The sequence below is a fragment of the Octopus sinensis genome, linkage group LG4, assembly GCF_006345805.1.
Source record: "Octopus sinensis linkage group LG4, ASM634580v1, whole genome shotgun sequence".
Lineage (NCBI taxonomy): Eukaryota > Metazoa > Mollusca > Cephalopoda > Octopoda > Octopodidae > Octopus > Octopus sinensis.
Genome location: NC_043000.1, coordinates 47,069,337 through 47,093,842, shown reverse-complemented (window position 1 = coordinate 47,093,842; position 24,506 = coordinate 47,069,337). Strand labels below are relative to the sequence as shown.

The following is a 24,506-nucleotide window of genomic DNA, read 5'->3' as shown; positions in this document are numbered from 1 at the left end:
TTGAACTCAGAATGTAGCGGCAGACGAAATACCACTAAGCATTTCGCCTTGCGTGCTAACGTTTCTGCCGGCTCACCGCCTTCCTAAGCAAGATACAAGTCAAGGGCTAAATTTTCATTTGTTCTCTGTCATATGTTTTTGTCATTCATACTCATTATTTATAAATACACACACATGCATACATAAATATGTGTGTGTGTGTATGTATATGTGTGTGTGTGTGTGTGTGTGTGTACGCACGCACTCACGTATGTACATCTCTCTATCTGTCTGTTTCTTTATCTATTTATTTATCTATCCTCATAGCATATATGCATATATATATATATATATATATATATATATATATATATATATAATATATATATATATGCATACATAAATGTGTGTATGTGCGTGTGTGTGTGTATGCATGTATGTATAATATGTATATATAATATGGGGATAAGAACAAACCCTCTGACCTTAGCCTGACCTTGCCAGAAATTGTTCAAGGACCAAAATATCAGCTATGCTGGCCACAACCAACCTTTCTTTCAGGTTAAAATAAATAGAACACCAGAGAAGGAAAGAGAGAAAGAAGGAGAAAGAAAAATACAAGTGATGAGTATCTTGTTGGCATTCATTACAGAACTCAAAGCCTCCATCACAGAAAAAAAAAAACTTATGCGAATGGGAATAATTTTGGCAGCAACAACACAACAACCACAACAGGCACAACAACAACCACAATAACAACTACAACAACTCGTACATATATTGATAGAATTATACATATATCATCTATATTCAATTTTCTTCTCATCTGAGAATACACAGCAAGTTGTCCACATATGTTATCTTTGTTACCACATTATTTACCATCTCTAAACAATGCTGGGATGACAACTTGCTCAGTTATGGACAGAAACGGAAGACCGAAAGGTTTCCAGCTATTAATAATTCCTCATAATACATACAAAAGAATTTCTGGAGAATGATTCAGACACTAACTTAATTGTAATATCATATTTAACTTTCTCTTTCAATAAATTTGTCTGAGATACAGAATCAGAATCTGTTTTCGTTTTATGGCTAAAAGCAGATCGGTAACTCTATGCAATTTCCGCCACTCTCTCCTTTCCTCTCCTCCTCTCATTTTCTCACTGTGTAGATATTATACAGATATTTATATACAAACTCAAATATTCATACATACATAGAGAAAAAGCGAGAGGCAGAAACATATACATGTGTGTCTGTGTGTAGATACACGCAAACACACACATACATATTAAAAATTGTTCTTAATTCCGTATAAGCCTTTTATGTTTAATCTGGAATAATAACGTTCCGAGCTCCCTTAACAATTTTAAAACTTCTCATCCTAGCCTTTGGAATGAAATGATGGCAGAAGTACATTATTGTGGCATACTGTATTAAGCAGGCAGGGAACATAAGAATAGTGTTGTAGCAGATGAAATCATCATCAGTAAGTTTTAATTAGTTTAACGACTAATTTTCATCACTTTCATAGTTTATTTTACATGTGGTTTACGTTGAGTCTTTTAAAATGTACTTTACTATTAATATGTCTTTCATATTTAACCGTGTAGCTCTTTTTTCTGTTTGCAGAATACTATATCAGATACTAGAATTATCCGCTGTATTTCTATCTAGTTTTTTTTAAATTTCTTTATTGCTCACAGGGGGTTAAACACAGAGAGGACAATCAAGGGGATTAAGTGGATTATATTTAATCGACCCCGAAAGGATGAAAGGCAAAGTCGACCTCGGCGGAATTTGAACTCAGAACGTAACGGCAGACGAAATACAGCTAAGCATTTCGCATGGCGTGCTAACGACTCTGCCAGCTCACCGCCCCTATCTAATTTTGTGTCCTTTTACAGTATATAGTAGCAGCTCTGTTTTAAATCTCTGATGAGAAAGTGATTTTATCTGTGCCTGATGTTTCTGTGTAAGTCATTAAGTTGACAATTTTCGTTTTCACTTATAATAAGTATTTCACTAAATGTCTAAATGAAGTTATGTCACCTATAGGTTTGTGGTTTCATGCAGGAGAGAATGCTTTTAATGCAATATTATTACCAGTTCGAATATGCTAGAGGCACGTTCTAATTCGTAAACAAGCCATTCACTGCGTTTGTCATGGAGAAAGTTTCTCGCTATAGACAAATTGTGTAAATCCACCGAAATCGTTTATTCACATCATTGCTTAGCGCTCCCACTCCGTAAAATGCTTTTAATTCTAGTATTTTTTCAAACGTTTTTTTGATCAGTTATGTTATATGTTTTGTTGAATATTTTATGGGACTTTTAAAATATATTATTCCATTTCGAAACCATTGCACATTTAGACATGTAGTGTACTATATGTGTGATTTTGGTGCCTACTTCAAGACGCAACAGCGTATCACATAATTAAAAAGATAGGGCTGATAATTTATTTGAAGCTAACGTAGGAGCTAACGATCTATCATGGCGTCCTGACTTCGGACAGTGGTCAGACACGAGAAGGACAGTAGGGAAGATAACAGAGTCAAGTGTATATAAACATATATACACGTACACGCACACACCACCACATATGTATCCACTCGTTACATGTACTGCAGAGAGACATGGACTCACGATCCTTAGATAAAAAGGTCTGGTATTGTATATGTGTGTGTGTAATCGTACGCGCGTGGGTTTGTGTGTACGTTTGTTTGGAAATATGCATATGTGCATATAGTGATAAATTACGAGTGCTTATATGCACCATGGGCCCTTATGAAAGATCCACTTAAGGTAAGTGACGCAGTTTTGAGTGCCCTAAAGCAATCTCTACGTTAAGTTGGAGATCAAGATTGACTTTTGATGATAATACTACTTCTGTCGCTATTAATTATATATATGCATGTATATGCATACACACACACGAACACACCACACACACACACACACACACACACACACACACACACACACACACACACCTAATATTAATATATATTTGTGTTCTGTAGAAGAGCGTAGGCTCGAAACGTAAAAGACTTTTTCAATACTTGAGCGTTATACAATACATCTGTTTGTTTTCTACGCCCCCTGTCTTCGTCTTTTATTTCTTCCGTGAACTCTCTCCCTATGTATATATATATTATATATAATATATATATATATATATAATATATAGGACGTATAAATATATATATGCGCGTATAAATATTTACACACATATATAAATGTATGTATATTTTGGTGTATATATGTGCACACGTGCACACACACATAAATGACCATGGGATTGCATCTGGATAGTTAGCCACCGAGGCACAAGTCTTGGCAAGATTGTTTATGGAAGACCAGCAGTCGCCCACGAATACCAGTCTCCCCTCTCCAAGGGAAAGGCAATGGCCGATACAGCTTGGCACCAGTGACGCAGCTCACTTATTAACGTGCAAGTGGCTCAGCCCTCCACAGACACGTGTACCCTTAACGTAGTTCTCGGGGAGATTCAGCGTGACTCAAAGTATGACAAGGCTGGCCCTTTGAAATACAGGTACAACAGAAACAGGGAGAAAGAGTGAGAGAAAGTTGTGGTGAAAGAGTACAGCAGGGTTCACCACCACTTCCTGTTGGAACCTCGTGGAACATTAGGTGTTTTCACTCAATAAACACTCACAATGCCCGGTCTGGGAATCGAAAGCGCGATCCTACGACCGCGAGTCCACTGCCCTAACCACTGGGCCATTGCGCCTCTACACACACACACACACCACACACACATACATATATATATATATATATATATATATATATATATATATATATATATAATATATATAATTATATATATATATTAAGGTATGTAGAAAAATACAACATGGACAAGAACGTATAACTCATAGAAACGATACAATAAACATGGACAGGACATTCGAACCCCTCAGTCTTCAGTCAAGAACCGGATCATCGTAGTAATTTCGGCTGATTAATCTTGAGATTACTAGATCACGGCCAGCCCTCCAAGAAAAACTAAGCTGGAAGCGTAGATTTCCTGGAAGAAGGATCGAATGCATCGAACACCAGGTAGCAAAAGGACAGATATAAAAAAAAAACAAAAAACAATAATGGAATACAGAAACATGAAATACAGAAGCATTAACGGTGAAAACAACAAGTGTCTTACGACTGATAACAAGCAAACAAATTTTTTCTCTGGCGCATTGGAAAAAGCCTTTATAGCGGCGGACGAAGAACAACGATGTTAACACGACGAGGGTCAGGAGCTGAAAGGCAGATTTCGGCCAACAGTCACGTGACAGAGAAGAGAGAGAGAGAAAAGGGGGACAAAACGCAACAAAGAGAGAGAAGAGAGAGAAAGAAGAATCAGAGAGGAGAAGGGATGGGTGTCGAAGAATGACCTGTGAGTGCAGAGCGAGACAAAGAAATAGGAGGGTAGTGGAAGACTAGACCAAAGGATCAGAGGAAAGAGAAGATGAATAGAGAGAAAGTAAAAATGAGAGAGAGAGAGAGACAACAGAGAGTCGTACCAATTATTAAGATATGTGTTCACATTAATGATAAAGGGGGTACGGGGCGCCTGGAATATATGTTAAGGTATGTAGAAAAATACAACATGGACAAGAACGTATAACTCATAGAAGACGATACAATAAACATGGACAGGACATTCGAACCCCTCAGTCTTCAGTCAAGAACCGGATCATCGTAGTAATTTCGGCTGATTAATCTTGAGATTACTAGATCACGGCCAGCCCTCCAAGAAAAACTAAGCTGGAAGCGTAGATTTCCTGGAAGAGGATCGAATGCATACGAACACAGGACAGCAAAAGGGACAGATATAAAAAAAAAAAAAAAAACAATAATGGAATACAGAAACATGAAATACAGAAGCATTAACGGTGAAAACAACAAGTGTCTTACGACTGATAACAAGCAAAAAAATTTTTTTCTCTGGCGCATTGGAAAAAGCCTTTATAGCGGCGACGAAGAACAACGATGTTAACACGACGAGGGTCAGGAGCTGAAAGGCAGATTTCGGCCAACAGTCACGTGACAGAGAAGAGAGGAGAGAAAAGGGGGACAAAACGCAACAAAGAGAGAGAAGAGAGAGAAAGAAGGAATCAGAGAGGAAAGGGATGGGTGTCGAAGAATGACCTGTGAGTGCAGAGCGAGACAAAGAAATAGGAGGGTAGTGGAAGACTAGACCAAAGGATCAGAGGAAAGAGAAGATGAATAGAGAGAAAGTAAAAATGAGAGAGAGAGAGAGACAAACAGAGAGTCGTACCAATTATTAAGAATATGTGTTCACATTAATGATAAAAGGGGTACGGGGCGCCTGGAATATGTTTAAGGTATGTAGAAAAATACAACATGGACAAGAACGTATAACTCATAGAAGACGATACAATAAACATGGACAGGACATTCGAACCCCTCAGTCTTCAGTCAAGAACCGGATCATCGTAGTAATTTCGGCTGATTAATCTTGAGATTACTAGATCACGGCCAGCCCTCCAAGAAAAACTAAGCTGGAAGCGTAGATTTCCTGGAAGAAGGATCGAATGCATACGAACACCAGGACAGCAAAAGGGACAGATATAAAAAAAAAACAAAAAACAATAATGGAATACAGAAACATTAATACAGAAGCATTAACGGTGTGAAAACAACAAGTGTCTTACGACTGATAACAAGCAAACAAATTTTTTCTCTGGCGCATTGGAAAAAGCCTTTATAGCGGCGGACGAAGAACAACGATGTTAACACGACGAGGGTCAGGAGCTGAAAGGCAGATTTCGGCCAACAGTCACGTGACAGAGAAGAGAGAGAGAAAAGGGGGACAAAACGCAACAAAGAGAGAGAAGAGGAGAAGAAGGAATCAGAGAGGAGAAGGGATGGGTGTCGAAGAATGACCTGTGAGTGCAGAGCGAGACAAAGAAATAGGAGGGTAGTGGAAGACTAGACCAAAGGATCAGAGGAAAGAGAAGATGAATAGAGAGAAAGTAAAAATGAGAGAGAGAGAGAGACAAACAGAGAGTCATATATATAGATATATATATATACTAAGCAATAAAGGGTTTAGCAACGAATTGCCTTACCACATACCGAATTTAGAAATAGCAGTCAAAGAGTTATAGCTATTTCTTCTACTAAAAAGGGAGATCTCAGTAAAAACAGCAATTGGAAGGCAGACACAAACAGGTAAGAGAGGATGAATTGACGGCAATCTATCATACATTTTAAGTTATCTACGGACGTACGTTTCGAAATCAAGTTTTTAGGAAAGCATTCCTCGAATGAGGCTTTTACATGCCGAAGACTACTTGGTGTAATTGATAATTATTCCAAATTAATTAATTTCACCCTTCATTATTACGGATAACCATATTTTATCTCAGTAGATGACCAGCATCTTGTTTTGGCTACACGCGGGTGGGAAGGGGCTGGTGACACAATCGTTTCATTCACAAATTGAATTCGGTGATACTAGTTGCGGATTCTAGCTCGCTCTGATACTGAGTTGAGTTGGTGCCTTCTAGTATCTCAAAATTCAATATATAATCATTTATGATTATAGTATTCTACGCTGAAGAGAAAAGAAGTTTCGGTAAGATAGAATTATTTAATTATTTAATATTTAATATTTAATTCTTATGCTTTCCTAAAAACTTGATTTCGAAACGTACGTCCGTAGATAACTTAAAAATGTATGATAGATTGCCGTCAATTCATCCTCTCTTACCTGTTTGTGTCTGCCTTCCAATTGCTGTTTTTACTGAGATCTCCCTTTTTAGTAGAAGAAATAGCTATAACTCTTTGACTGGTATTTCTAAATTCGGTATGTGGTAAGGCAATTCGTTGCTAAACCCTTTATTGCTTAGTATTACTTAAATTTTCCTCGAATGAGGCTTTTACATGCCGAAGACTACTTGGTGTAATTGATAATTATTCCAAATTAATTAATTTCACCCTTCATTATTACATATATATATATATATATATATATATTATATTATATATATATATATATATATATATATGCATGTATGTATGTAGGTATGTATGTATGTATGGTATGTATACCAGAGACGTACCGCTTAGCAAGGTAGGCAGTACCTAACTTGAATAAAATAGATTGATAGCAACATTTTCCTTTTATGGCAAAATATGCACCTATTTTAATAAAATTATGAAGGTTACTCATTACTATGCATAAAATGCAAAGTATTTTTTCTTGTTTTTTTTTTGTAGATTATGTAGGCATAATTCGCCCCTGCCTTTCAATCTTAGTATTTAAGCTACGCATAGTACAGTTATAGTAAACTTGCTGCGTACATTCCTACAACAAAGTTTTCTTTACGTGCAATTACGGCAGTAGTAAATCTGCCTTCAACTCAGTTGCGCACCTGTGTTTCGCTTATTTTTTTGTGTGTTTTACTGCATAAATCTCACCAACTGCCTACCCTGAGTAATTACTAACGGCACGTACCTGATATATAGAATATGACCAAAGACTGCGTGTACTCCATCCCATGCAGCTATGGTAGGTTATACAAAGGCGAAACATGCCGCCCCCTCAAAATGAGGGTAGACGAACATCGCAAAGCTGTGAGACGAGAAGATATTGATAAATCGGGTATAGCTGATCATGTATGAAAAATGAAGACCACCTCCCCCTGTGGAATGAAGTTAAAATAATAGACAGAGAACACCACTAGAAAATGCGAAAACTAAAAGAAGCAGCACATATGCTAGGACACAATAACCTCCTAAGCAGACCGAGAGCAGATATAAGTATAATATGAGAACAGGTATTAAGGAAGGATAGGGAAATACTAGATTTCTAAGCCTTAAAATTCACTCCGTAATTGCCCATGGGCATATGGCGTAGAGGTTAAAAGCGCGGGCTATTAACTTCAAGATTCAGAGTTCTAGTCGTCCAGGTAGTGACCTGAATAATAATAATAATAATAATAAAACGACAGACACAGTAAAAGATTTTTTTAAATATTACTAAAAGCTTCATTAATAATGAACGCTATGAGCCATTGCTCGTAAAATCTCCATCTTATTTTCGGAACTATAACGCTCAATAGTTATTTGCAATCGTTTGTTTATACGCTTATACATTTTTTTTCAGTGTCACAGATCTCATGTCGATCAAATTCAACCCTTTTCAGTTGTACCAAGTGTTCTTCCCTTTTCAATGCTGTAATTAATTTCTATAGTTTCGAATGTGTGCATGTTAAAGAATTTTGTACTGCGATGTGATATCCCTCTAAATGCAAGACATATCCGATTCTGTTCTAAAGCTGACATTCCGACTATCAATGGAAAACAAAAGAGAAATTCTCCGTTGTCTAATTCCTCTATCTCGCACGCATTCTAGGTACAATAATTGAAAGTAGGACACAAGTTCTTGCGGAAAATCGTCATCATCTACAATATCTTCGATTCCATCAATCACATCACCAGGAAGAAAAGCTAGCACTGAAAAACATCTGATCTTAATGCTAAACTCATTATCAAGATGGTATCTTTCCTTAAAGCCAAAATCACATACTTTCCTGTACACATTTTGAGATAGAGGAAAACAACAATATGTGATGGAAGCACAATGAAACAGATAAAATGCTTTCGCAAAATCCACCATAACTCAGTCCTTGACGTAATTCATTTAAGCTTCTTTATTCTTGTTTGGAAGTAATGCAGTGAATGCTCTGAATGAACCCATTTGAATACGAAGCGTGTACAACTGATCAAATAAATTTGGGGAACACTTAAAAGTTCCATCATCTGCCCAGTGTTTTACATTCACTATCATTAAGCCCTTTATCAGTTGCAAACACAAGTAATCTATCTACACAGTTTCACAAACCTGAAGGCACCGTCGAAAATGGAAATGCAAAGATCCTATGGGATTTTATGATTCAGTGCGACCATGAAATAGAGAATAGGAAGCCGGACATAGTTTTAATTGAGAAAGAAAACAAACTATGCTGCATCATAGATATAGCATGCCCAGCTGACAACAAGGTATGCGATAAGGAAGAAAGAAAATTCGAGAGATATGACAGGTTAACCTGGGAAATTAAGCAGTTGTAGTAGAAGAAAAAGGTAGCAGTAGTACCAGTAATTGTCGGCGCCCTGGGAACAGTGAACAAAAATCTCGAGAATTACGTAGAACAAATAGGGGCTGCAATAATGGTGGAGCACATACAGGAAACAGTACTGCTTGGAACCGATCGAATACTTCGGAAGGTGCTTGAAAAAGAAGAGGCGTCACCTTAGTTTACTGGTAGTGAACAGCTAACACTGTAATACATCTCCAGCGTTATTAGCTGTGCAAAGACAATAATAATAATAATAATAATAATGATAATAATAATAATAATAATAATAATAATAATATAATAATAATAATAATAATAATAATAATAAATTTCAACGTTTTTTTTCTAATATTAGGATTGAAGTTAGCGGTAATGAAATGATCACAAATCAAATTACCTAGAATCATATATGTGTGTGCGCGCGCGTGTGACATAGCTATTACTGTTTCAAGCATCAGCAATCAATAAGATCAAATACTATTCTGCTGTAGGCCCTGATAGATTCCCCGCTAATGTTCTGAAGAATATAGACACTACTTGCAGAGTTTACAGGTGTGTGACGAAAGATTTCCTGACAATGGACATAAAATAAAATAAAAGACAATAATAAACGAGTGAAGAACGAATATATAGTGCGTGTGTTTCTTTGACAAGAAGGAAAATGACCGTCCCGAAATATAACAATATCTGTTTCAATGCACGATTTCCCATCAAGAATCTTGCAAAACAATTTCTTAAACGTGTATGTGTAGTATACATGTGTATATGTGTGTGTGCGTGTGCGTGTGTGTCTGTGTGTGTATACTGACATGTATATATTTAGATGTATAATTGTACCTATACATATTTGGAGGAATTAAAGCAATTGATACTGTATTTGAGAAGCTCTTATAGAGGGTAACAATATATGGTTATTTGTGGCTATTTACATTCAGTGTAATTCAGAATATAAATATGTGTACACGTATATCGTTAGCCACTCCACACATTTTTTTCTCTCCTTGTTTCTCTTCTTGTTTTCTGTGTCCCTTTCTGTAGAAGAGCGTAGGCTCGAAACGTAAAAGACTTTTTCTATTCCTGAGCATTATACTAATACATCTGTTTGTTTTGTACACCACCTGTCTTCGTCTTTTGTTGTTTTTTCGTAAACTCTCACTATACATATATATATATCTCTTATTATAAAAGGCAGATTTTATCTGCCTCCCTTTGTATCTTATAGAAATCTACAATATAGGATTTCTTCAATTACAATTTACCTAGCATTTTTAAGAGTAGAATGCATCGGGTCGTGCCAGGTCCGGTTTTTAAATTTTCAACCCCAATTAAGCAAAATTTAGAGAAAACTCACATTGTGGTGTCTGAGTCAAGTGCTTTTCTTAGTGTGGGTTATAGCATACGCACACACACACACACAAAAAGGGAGCGATCTGATTCACTCACACTATCACTCTCATTTCTACGACTTTCTCTTTGCAAGTTTGCAGCGATTAAAGTGAAACTAATTCGATAAAACGAGAGAAATGTACCTTAAACCACTACTAAAAAAAAAAAAAACAGCAAACAGAAACAAATAAATACATAACGATTTACTCCTCACACAATTTCTTCAATTAGAGTGTACCCATGATTTTTCAAAGTACTTTCATTGGGTGATGCCATAAAAAATTTCTTTCAATTTTACCCCCAATTAAGACAAAATTCGAGAAAACTCAATATTTTAACATTTCACTCCGAAAGCATTGATGTACATGTGTGCGTGCGTGAGTGTGTGTGTGTCATTCCTCACACACGCATACACATACATATATGACAGTGACAAACACAAACGTTTCAAACAACTACATACAAACACGTGTGTGTTTGTTATTAGTAAAAAAGGCGCCAAAACACAACTCACTTATCATTCCAACACATTTGCAAAGACACACGGACGGTCGAATTGCTATAACAATACAGAAAAGGTAAATTGGTTTTTATTTTACTCTGTATATATTTTATTATATAATATTATATATAGATATATGTATATATAATTGCAGTATGAAACAGTGTTTATGTATAAACAGACGACACTTATATATGTCAGAATTCGAAGGATTTTCTACTGAAGACCTTCATAAATCTAGCTCTATGACTGAAAAAAAAAAGCATGTGCTATTTGATAATGAATCTGATGTTTCATTTTCCGAAAGTGAAAACAGTGAATCCGAGATAAAGAAAATGAATTGGCACCTGAATGGAGTGAAAATTCAAAAACTGTTTCTTTCGGTGATTTTTCTGAAGAAACTGGACCAAGCCACAGACTTTCCCAGAAGAGTAAAGCCTTAGACTATTTCTATTTACTTTTTCGAATGAGCCTATTTGAAATCATTACGGCGGAAACGAACCGTTACGCTAAACGTAAACAAAGCGAAAGAAAGGATAGTTTGTTATTTCCCACAACTTTAAATGAAATTAAGGCCTATTTTGCCATAAATATTATTATGGGTATCAGAAAGTTACCCAGAATAACAAATTCTATCGTAAAATTTTGTTGTATACCCAATTGAAAATTAGCTAATAACCCATTTTCTATAGCGATGTTTGAACAAAATTTTAATAATTTTATATATTGTTGAATTTACCTGTATCTACCTGCAATTAGAGTCACTTTGTGACAAAAATTATAGTATAGAATTGGTTGAGAACATTTCACTAAATTATCTTCCAAAAATCAGATTAATATATTCATAAATAAAAATGTTATAGTTGTTTAATGAAACCAGACTAAATTTATGATTACGTTAGAAATTAATTGAAACACATAAGGGGTGTATTTTGGTCAGAAATATAGTAACGAAAGGGTTAAGAAAAACCAAAAAATATTTTATTCTTTGTAAATGTTGTGTTCAAAATAACATTTTCTTTTAAGAATGTGTATATAACAAAGTATGTGTATATAACTACGTGGCTTATATCTTTATATATAAGAGTGAAGTTGTGTGTCTGTCTCCTACGATTTAGATTCGTAACTACTCCCACATTTTGCGGTGCAGTTTAACCAAAACCGGGTATCTTATAGTCGTGATTCATATCGAGCCCTTCTGGGTATTAGCGCGCGTCTACGATGAGTCTACGATTTAAAAAAAATTTACCATCATATTTTTCCATTTTAATGCATTTATTTCGCTATTATATAAGGGAAGTAACTCTCTAAAAATATCTACGATGTGTCAACGATTTAAAAAAAACTTACCTTAATTTTTTTTCAATTTTTAATGCATTTTTTGGCTATAACTCTCTAAAAATGCTTATATAGTTATTTCCCTTACAAACCTGAGCAACGCCGGGCGATACTGCTAGTATATATATATATATATATATATATATATATATATATATATATATATATATATATAATATATATATATATATATATATATATATATATATATATATATATATATATACATACATAAATATCTATCTATTGATATGTTTGTGCAATTTACATGCACACATACATACATAGTACGTACGTACATACATACATACATACATACATACATACATACATACATACATACATACATACATACATACATACATACATACATACATACTCATGTCAATCTTTTCGTGAACATTTATATTTGTATTTCATAGATCTGAAACAGAAAATGAAATAAAGAATCTCCTGAATTCCATTTTCTGTGTCTGATCTATTTGTATAAACTCAACAGACACCAAGGAATTCTCGAGTAAATCCGGTAGCATAATCATTACTACCGACGTTGATATCAGATAGCCAACAACTGTGGACGTGCTTTATACATCATCGAGCAAAGCTCATACCCGAGTCTAAGTATAATTCTAAGTATTTGTATTTATATATGATGTATCAATGTGTCCATCCATATTTACATACATATATAAATAGACAGATAGATATGCCTTCATACATACATATACAGGTATATATGCGTAAGGAAGTGTGTGTGTGAATATATGAATAAATACATAATTTCATAAGAGATTATCCTAAAGCCAATATGATATATTCATATTCTACCTCCACTCTTCTTGTACTTTCCATAAATGTCAAGCAACAAACCTTTATAGACAACAACATCGGAACCTATTCTATTGTATGACATAAGTGCTCAGCGTTACATTAAATAGAGAGAAACATTTCCGCAAACACTCCAGCACCAGAAAAAAAAATATGAAAGATAAAAAAAAATATAAAAAAATATAAATGAATAAAAAATATGATAGTCATATTTAAATAGCCAGCAGGTGATAGATGAAAATAAAAGTAAATAAAACAGGTGGAGGATTGCTAATTTATCTTGAAGATGTGCCAATACCGATATTGACATCGTGAAAAAGTAACTGGTTTCTATAAATAATATGGAAACTGAAAAAAAGTTGTAAAATATGAAACGTGTGTGTGAGTGCCTGGGTACACACACACACACACACACCCACATACACACATATATATATATATGTAATACATGTATATATATGTGTTTTTAGATGCATATACATTTACATATATGCACACATATAGATATATACACAAACGTGTATATATTTATATACATATATATGTGTGTAGTTATCTATATATGCATATATTTATGAATATATGCATATCGGTTTATATATATATATGTGCGGGAGTGTGTGTGCATGTATATGTGTGTGTATACTGATATACAATTTATACACTTATATTTCATAGACACACATACTTACACATACATGCAGGCATACATATATATGTACATACATATTAATACATACATATACATACATACATACATACATACATACATACATACATACATACATACATACATACATGCACGCATACGTACGTTCGGAGGTTTATACATATATTCTCGAGAATAGTTTCGGAGTTTACAAAGATAGTTGCTAGGGGGTGGTTCTACGAATGAAAGGCTACATTTTTGTTGCGTCTGGTTTAACTTCAGTAACTCAGTCAAAAGTATTCATGCTCTCTTTACTCAGCCTGCAGTGCTAGGAGCAAAAAGATAAAGATGAGAGTGCAAGAAAGGACATTGCGTTGAAAATATGCTGTCAGTAGTTACAATAATGAAGTCAAAAACGAATGGGGAAGGAAAGACGTTAATGAATTATAAAGACTGACTTCGTTTTAACACTCTTTTTGTGTGCTTACACTTTCCTTCAATCTTTACTTTTCTTTTTCTTTTCTTTACACCCATGCCTTATTCAAAGCGCAGTGCTACCGTTCAATCGTTTAGAAGAATTTTTTTTCTCTTTCTCTTTGCTCTGACGAAGTGCTTTGCCTTAAACATCATTACTCTCATTGCAGTATATCATCTATTGTATGTTCAAATATTACATTTTTTTACCAATGCATACCATAATTAGTAACCTTTTATTTGTTGTTCTGTTTAAATTTCAGTGAATATCACGTACATATATATTTATTTATGTGTGTTTGTATGTACACACATGTATGTATGTATGTATGTCTCAATGTATGTATAAACATTTCTTTATTGCCCACAAGGGGCTAAACACAGAGGGGACAATCAAGGACAGACAAACATGTTAAGTCGATTATATCGAACCCAGTACGTAACTGGTACTTATTTAATCGCCCCCGAAAGGATGAAAGGCAAAGTCGACCTCGGCAGAATTTGAACTCAGAACGTAGTGGCAGATGAAATACCTATTTCTTTACTACCCACAAGGGGCTAAACACAGAGGGGACAATCAAGGACAGACAAACGGATTAAGTCGATTATATCGACCCCAGTACGTAACTGGTACTTATTTAATCGACCCCGAAAGGATGAAGGGCAAAGTCGACTTCGGCGGAATTTGAACTTAGTACGTAACGGCAGACAAAATACCGCTAAGCATTTCGCCCGGCGTGCAAAAGATCCTGCTAGCTCGCCGCCTTATCTCAACATACGTATATATATATCTATATATATATATCTATCTGTGTAGATACAAATTGTAGATGTGTATATATATGTATGTGTATATATACATGTATATAGGTATATGTATGTGTGTGTATATGTATATATATATATATATATATGTATATATATATATGTATATGCGAGTATGTAGAGATATAAGTATGTGCATGTGTATATGTTATGTGTGTATATATATGTATGGGTATGTGTATGTGTATGTATGTATGTATATATATATATATGTATGTGTGTGTGTGTATGTATGCATATACGTATGTATGTATGTATGTATATATGTGTATGTATATGTGTGTAAGTGTGTGTATATATGTAAATGTAAGTGGTGTGCTTGTATGAGAATGATGTATGTTTGCACACATGTATAATGTGTGTATGTGTATATGTATATGTATATGTGTATATATATATGTATATGTAATATATGTATGTATATGTGTATGTATATATATGTGTATATATGTGTGTGTGTATACATGTGTGTATGTGTATGTATGTATGTATATATATGCGTGTGTATGTGTATGTGTATATGTACATATACGCGTACGCTCGTGTGTATGATATGTAGGTTACGTAGAGTTAGATTTATGTGTGTTATATGTACATGTGTGTAAGTATGTATATATATGTATATATGTATGTGTATGTGTGTGTGTATATATATATATGTATGTATGTGGTATGTGTATGTGTATGTGTATATATGTATTATATATATATTATATATATATATATATATATATATATATATATAATATATAGTGTGTGGTGTAAGTTTATATGTATGTATCCGTCTATATAATAGGTAACTGCACGTACATATTACTTAATATTTATTATTTATTTTTTGAGTATGCATGTACGAATAACTGCGCGTATATATATTTTACTATTACTTATTTTTTGAGTATGCATGTAAGTATGAATATAAGGAGGCGCGTGTGTGTGCGTGTATGTGTAAGCATAGATATATATATACTTTTACGCATGTGTGTACTTATGTGATATATGGATGCGCGCGTGTGTGTGTGTGTGTATGGGTACGTATGTACATGTGTATGTGCGTGTAGTGTAATATATATGTATATGTGTGTGTATGCGTATGTGGTGTATATATATATATATATATATATGTGTATATATATGTGAATATATATATATATATATATATATATATATTATATAATATACACGTATGTATTTGTATGTAGGTGTATATGTATGTGTGTATTTATTTTATTGGTGTATATATATAGACTAGCCTTCTAAGAGTGTAGACATGAATCTGTAGGTACGCGTACGTATGTGTATATACGTGAATGTATGTAGATGTATGTATGTATGAATATAACGCGTGCGTGCGTGTATGTGTATGAGTGTACGAATGAGTGAGTGTACGTGCTAAAGAGTGTGCGTGAGTGAATGAGTGCTTGTTTTCCAGTAGACAGATAAATGGACTGGCTGTCATAGCCAAGATGTTTGTGACCAAGCGGCCAAAGATAACAAAAGTAATAAACGAAGATAATAAAATTTAATTAGGGAATGGGTCTGTATTTGTATGTGTATATATATGTGTGTATGTGTAGTTATGCATAGGTACACACATATATATATATATATATTACATGTATGTATATGTATGTATGTGTGTTATATGTGTGGTGTATGTGTATATATGTAGTATAGGAACTAGTGTGCTGTGGTGCAGTGTGTTTTGTGTGGATATGTGTGGTATGCGGTATGTGTGAGTATGTGTGTGTATGTGTATATATATTTTTCTGTGCGTATATGTATGTGTGGTCGTGTGTGTATATATACATGTGTGTATACGTGTTATGCATGTGAGTGTGTGTATGTATACATATATGTGTATGTGTAGATATGTATATGTAATGTGTATGTGTAAGTGTATATATATGTAATATATGTGTGTGTATGTATGTGTGTATGTATATGTATATATGTTTGTATTGTGTGTATGTATGTATACATGTGTGCATAGGTATAAGTGAGAATCTCCTTATTTACCTAAAACTCTATTCCCCTTTTTTTTATATATAGATTTTTTTATTTTTTTATTTTTTTTTTTTTTATTTTTTTATTATTTTTTTTATTTATTCTTCTATCTAATTTAACACTGACTCCTTGACCACTCCCCCAAGTATGATATTTTGCGCTATGCCTACCCCCAAAAAGTCCCCCACCAACACCCCTTTAAACCTGCCTAAATGTATAAATGCCAATACAATTCTTGTTAACTAGCTTCCTGAAGATTTCTCTTGAATGAAACAGTTCTAGTCCTGTAGAAGCTCCTTCTATATAATAAATTATATATATCTATCTATATATATATATTGAGAAAGATATGCCCCAGGTAAGGTTGGATCAATGTGTGCTTTCGGCCTATGGTTGTAAGTATCAACTAGGATATTTCGGTTCTGTACACAGGGAAAAACCAAGCCTAAGATTATTTAGCGCCATGAGGCTGGTCTAAACTACACGTTACGTTGAATAGTACGTTGTTGGTATACTCTAGGGTACCGACAAGTCGTAAATTTCCTTGGTGTATTATAATCAAATAATAACAAACGATGGATAATTGTCAGCTCATTACAACTGTTTCTTACGCATCTTTTTAAATAGAAGACTGACAGCATTACTCCATTACAAAAAACCGTAATCATCAGATGAAACGTAACCTTACAAACAAAACACTATCTCAAGACTACAGCAGGGATGTGGCTGAAGTCCGTCGAGACCAACTAAGAAATGGGAGAATGACCGACAAAGTTGACCGTTGAAGTTAAGACTATAGTTCATGAAAGTCTGTAATATGATATCTAAGGTCAGCAACCTGGGTGAGATAGAAGTCTGCTAAACTGGTTCTCAGGTAGGTTGAAGTGGGCTGTAGGTGATATTTTATTTAAGTAGGCTTAGAGCAGTGGGTAGCCAGCAGGGGATCTGTTATAAATTAAGGATAAAGAAAGAAAGAATAAAGAAAGCAAAAGTAAGAGCGAAGAAAAATAAAAGCATACAAGCCAATTACGCATAGGGTTGGGGTTTAGGATTCGCTAGCAAAGATTAAAGGACAAAGGGAGGAGGGCAGAGATACATAGAATTTATGGGTATTCTGTGGACATTGGTTGAAAGTTCGGGGAGGATACAAAGGCAATAGCATAATATCTTCTATAGGACTGTAATGTTAAGCATGAAGAGGAAAGATGTAGTGTGTTGTTTTAGACTAGAAAATGTAAATAGATTAGTGGGGACCACTTGTAATATTAGGACATGTTTGCTTGGAGAGTGAAAAGCTGGTATTAATAGTACAGTACTACTTATCATTGAGGAGTTTAAAGAAGGGAGGGATTATATAATAATCGGATGCGCAACGAGCCGTGTAAGCGTTGATTTGTGGGTTCGATTCTGGTTAGAGTTAGCTCGTCATTTTTCAGTCAATTGTTTACATATAATTCGGATTATATATATTGCTATTATGATATATTATATAGTTATTATATGTGAGAGAGGGAGAGAGAGAGAGAGTGTGTGTGTGTGTGTGTGTGTGTGTGTGTGTGTGTGTGTGTATACGTATACATAAATACAAAAATACACACATAAATATAAGCCTTTTATAAAATGTTGGTGATATAAATTATACAGAAAATATGCGACTCTTTAACCAAAGAATCTTAATTTCGATATAGTTGATCCAGTCTCATTAAGAACAATGCATACTTTCTCATTTAAATACTGCATGTCACTTAGTTGTTATACTGAGTTTCTCGCCTACTTGAGTACGTTAGGCAAAACGCAAATCGCTGGATTCGAACACCATCCTCATATATAACTATATGTATGCATATATGTACGTGTGTTCTTTTGTGCTTTTAACGAATTGAATTCTTACAGTATCAAAGGTGCATGTTTCTAACATAAATATAAATATAAAGCTCACCCGTTGAAATTTTTCACGTTAATTTGAGAAAATTCTTGCACATTTTTACTCTTCTGCTTACAAATTTTCTGGTTGTTTCTTGATGTGAGATCTCTAACTTTTCCAGATTATGTCTTAGGTATTTACTAACAGGAGCATGGGCATTTATTATTATTGGGTTGTATGTGAATTTATTTCCTGGAGTTCAAAGATGAAACTCTTAAAGCAGTTCTCAATAGTTATCCTCTTTCCCCGTTGATATATGAAGAGATATTCATATCAGCAGGGCAGCTGAACTCTCTGACGGTATATACCTTTCTTGTCTGTTCTAAACAATTATATCCAGTCTGTTGTTTGCACTTCATAGACGTTTATATGATATATTTTTATCGTTAACTACTCATCAGTTGTAGTCTTTGTGTAGAACAGTAGAGGCAGAGAAATCGGTGATATAAGCTCGATGTCTTGGGTACTGATTTTCTATGTTCAGTCATCAAATACAAATAGATCTTTGAGTCAAGTTCCATTCCTCGGTCAACAGAAAATGCTGTTATTAACCCTAGCTGATATTTGTTTTGGTATCATTAACAAGTTTGATATAAATCATAAGTTATCCGGAAAGAAATTATCAATTACATTGGTTTCTCTAGCGGATGCAGACCCAGCATTCAGCCACTGGAATTTTGTAAAAGAAATGATAACGAATTTGATGTCAAAATAAACAGAATTTTAGTAAGACTATCTCCTTGGAATATTCCCTTTGAAATATTTATAGCATCGGATGCAATCGTTCCGCTCTCAGTTTTAAATGTAAAGATTGTTTCCTAGGTCTTCGTAAGCCTCCCAAACGATTTACTAATGTGGCAATTACTTTTGCCAAGTGTAGGGATTCAGCAACCAGGAGTAGAGGATAGAAACGAATGTATCCTGTAATCAAGCCATGCTGTTGCAAGGTTTCTGAGGTATTTTATTACTCTGGACAGCACAGCTTAGTTTATCAAAATGTTAGTCGGCACATCCCCACGCACTTCTCTCAACCTGTTTGCTCATCAGTCACTGCGTTGTTGGATTCACTATGATCCTGAAGGAAAAGGCAGAGACTGCTCATGTAAAGACTGTACACAATCTTCTGGCCACAACATTCGTCAGGTCTTTAGCTGACCAATTTGGTAAGTCATTCTGGCCTACAGTCGTTATTTTGAATATTCATATTATAAATTTTCTGCGGGTCAGGTGTCCGACTACCAGATCTCTTCCAAGTGCCTTCCCAGTATGTAGCTTGCCTTCAGCTATGGGGAAAGTTTCAGTTTTAATTGTGTATGTTTTACTGTCGATATTTGTACAGTATTTTTATCTTTTCTGTTTTGCCCACGATGTCTTCAGCTTGAAATCTCTCTTAACGTCCCAGATTTTAGACCAGAATGACAGAAGATCTTTCTGGGTAGGGGCTTTCTAATGGTAACTTTTTTTCTTCCCTATCTCCAATGCCTGTGTATTGTAAGAAAACTTGATTCAAACTGGCTCGCTCGGATATTTTTCCACAGTGACAATATTTTCGCCCAGCGTTTTGAATTCGCGCTATAAAGTATTTTAGCTTTCTCTTAAGATCCATGCATGAAAAGTCATTGCAGTATATTGTTACTTTTTGCACAAGAAGTAATTGGTGAGGTATAAACACATTATTCCCCTTACATTTCATTATCGTGATTGACTAACCTAGATGGCAATACAGGTAGTTGATGCTTTTTTCAAGTCTAATTTTCCATTTGGGTTGCTTCCGTTTAGTAATTTCATTAGCGCGTGCCATGTAGGTTTCTCCTAGGTGTTCTTCAAGAGTAAAAGAATAATGACAGCTGTGTATAGGAAAGTATTTATAGTCCTGTAATTAACATCACATTAACCATGAGCTCTGAAGCAAAATAATCGATAACATATAAGGAGAGAGCAGTTGGCTATTTCTTAAGAATGGACTGTCCCTTAGCAACAGCTTAGAAAAACAGGGAGAAATTTTACGAAGTGAAGTTTTAATATATTTTAAAATATGTCGAATCAGTAACATGTGGAGATATACAAAAGTCTAGTGATGGTCACAAAGATTTAGTTACATTATTTTCCTCCTCTCTTATGGCAGAGTTTTGGCTGGTTCTTAATGATTCGAGAAAATCGATTACCATAGTGTGACTTGTAACAATATTCATTCATTGATTCATCATCATCATCATCATCATCATCATCATCATCATCATTATTATTATTATTATTATTATTATTATTATTATTATTATTATTATTATTATCATTATTATTATTATTATTATTATTATTATTAATAATAATAATAATAATAATAATTTTCGAAGGCAGCGAGCTGGCAGAAACGTTAGCACGCCGGGCGAAATGCTTAGCGGTATTTCGTGTGTCTTTATGTTCTGAGTTCAAATTCCGCCGAGGTCGACTTTGCCTTTCATCCTTTCGGGGTCGATAAATTAAGTACCAGTTACGCATTGGGGTCGATGTAATCGACTTAATACCCATGTCTGTCCTTGTTTGTCCCCTCTGTGTTTAGCCCCTTGTGGGTAATAAAGAAATAGGTATTTCGTGTGTCTTTATGTTCTGAGTTCAAATTCCGCCGAGGTCGACTTTGCCGTTTATCCTTTCGGGGTCGATAAATTAAGTACCAGTTACACACTGGAGTTGATCTAATCAACTGCCCCCCCACCACCACCACCACCACCCAAAAAAAATTGGGGCATTTTGCCTAGATTATAAAATTACTACCATTCGGTAGTTATATTTTTATTATTTGCTTGCACTGTACTGCCGTGCGCAGCTCTGTGTTCCTAAGGTGTGTGGTGTGGTCTGTTTTAATACTATTTTTTCTGCATAAATATATTATTCCTAAGTCTTGATGTTTTGGTATTGTATTTGTCTCTCTTCTTTTTTAACCATGTCCAATGCACCTATTATTTTCGGGATTATTTCTATCTTTAAGCCCCACATTCTGGTTATATCTATTTCTAGATCATTGTATTTCGAGAGTTTCTCAGTTTTACAAAGAAAGAAGTTCATTGCCGAAAATGTTTTACAGCAAAATATTGGGTTGTCTGGAAAGTTCGTTGCGATTTTTAAAGGAAAGAAAAAGGTCAATAAATACTTGCCGTTACATTTTTAATCAACCAGATATACTCTTTACTCTTTTACTCTTTTACTTGTTTCAGTCATTTGACTGCGGCCATGCTGGAGCACCGCCTTTAATCGAGCAACTCGACTCCGGGACTTATTCTTTGTAAACCCAGTACTTATTCTATCGGTCTATTTTGCCGAACCGCTAAGTGACGGGGACATAAACACACCAGCATCGCTTGTCAAGCAATGCTAGGGGGACAAACACAGACACACAAACACACACGCACACACATATATATATATATATATGTATACATACATACGACGGGCTTCTTTCAGTTTCCGTCTACCAAATCCATTCACAAGGCTTTGGTCGGCCCGAGGCTATAGTAGAAGACACTTGCCCAAGGTGCCACGCAGTGGGACTGAACCCAGAACCATGTGGTTGGTAAACAAGCTACTTACCACACAGCCACTCCTGCGCCTATAGCCACTCCTGCGCCTTTTGTTGCACAATGTGTCTTCATCTTTCCTTTAACTTGAAAATACCCTCTTCCCAGAATTGAGGTGGTTTCATGGCAAATAATTCATCAAGGTATCTTTTTACGTCATCCAAGGAATTGAAATTTTTACCATTAAAACTATTCTCCAGAGACCTGCATAAGTGGAAATCCGAAGGAGCAACATCTGGTGAATATGGGGGGGGGTGTAACACATCACAGCCGAGCTGCAGCAATTTTTCTCTGGTTCCCAAAGCATCAATTGTCGAAAGTGAACTTTCTTATTTTCCAATTTAAAGGGTTACAAAATTAACACAGGTTATAGGAACATAAATCTTATTCCACGAAAAGATAGCTTAAACTCTGCTCTAAATGGAGGTGTAGTCAAATCCTATTTTATGGACTCAACTATGTTCTAAAATAAGTCGAAATGTAAGCTACATAAATCGGCACGAACTTTCCGGACAACCCAATAGTTTAAATTTGGACGAATTTCGTACCAGTATTATTTTAGCTGCTTTACATAGCCGATAGAAAAAATCATCTCGAAATTTTTCTTAGTATCGAATTAAACCTTGATTTAAATGTAAAAACTAAATGAAGAAGAGTATGTTCGTCGTCTTAAATAACTTACTGGTGTCATACAACCGCTTGTGTTGGTAAAGTTATTTGTATTGTTATCAATGTCAACTATGGTCGTAAAAGCGAAACAGCTCGTGGTACAAGACGTATTTTGTAATCTGGCCTGAATAACGCCAAGTTGATTAGTAAATGGCGTTTCCAATCGAAGAAATAAACTAGTTACTGATTTGTGCTGGCTGAGTCGGTACAAATGTAAAAGAAAACGCTGTAAAAGTGGCTTTTATACAGTCTTTTGACAGCACCATGTTTTATGCATCCTGTGTGTGTATATATGTAAGTATACCATCCAACCCATGGCTGCTTTGACAAGCCTCTCCTCTGGCAGTTTTAGTATGTGTTCGGCCATTCTCATTCACCGTTCGGCGTAGAACCTTCAAAGAAGACCTACGCAGACTGAGCATCACCCGGGAAGAAGCATACCAGTTGGCCTGAGACGGAAATAATTGGCAATTGCTGACTGCCCAATGTGCGGCTCAAAGACACCAACGGACCGAAGAAGAAGAAAGAAGAAGAAGAAGAAGAAGAAGAAGAAGAAGAAAGAAGAAGAAGAAGAAGAAGAAAAAGAAGAAGAAGAAGAAGAAGAAGAAGAAGAAGAAGAAGAAGAAGAAGAAGAATATATCTATATATACATATAATTGATAAAAAAGAAAACGAAGAAAACACAAGAAAAAAAAAAATGACAGGATGTGGTACGTGCAAAGTATTAGCAGACGCTCAGGGAAGGAAAGAAAAGTAGTTTTACATTTCGAGCAAAGCTCTTCGTCAGAAACAAGAGACGGAGGAAAATCCAAGAGAAAAGGAAGACAGGAAAATTCGCCAACGATCCACATGTAGTTACACACACACACACACACACACACACACACACATACACACACACACACACACACACACACATACACACACACACACACACACATGTGTGTATATATAAAGTGCTTTCAATTCCTAGACCGGGTGGTGCGTTGTGTTCTTGAGCAAAACACTTCATCTCACGTTGCTCTGCAATCATTTCGACACCTGATGCATGTTACACCGTGCACTGTTCAGACAACGTTGATTTGATTAAGAGAGTGAGTTAATGTGCGACGCGAACATTTGATCATTATAAACAAATCATTTGTGCCGGCCGTTCGGCAAAAGCTGAACACTGATGCGCCGACTTCGACTCGAGAGTCCATCTGTAAGA

General features: G+C 35.2%; 1 long non-coding RNA gene across 1 annotated transcript; it reads left to right on the top strand.

Annotated features, from left to right (window-relative positions):
* LOC118763232 lies at nt 1-24,445 on the top strand. The gene is made up of 4 exons (XR_004998982.1): nt 1-13; nt 14,373-14,376; nt 19,490-19,495; nt 24,254-24,445. It is a non-coding gene; the product is annotated as an uncharacterized LOC118763232 (long non-coding RNA).
* The last annotated feature ends 61 nt before the right edge of the window (nt 24,446-24,506 follow it).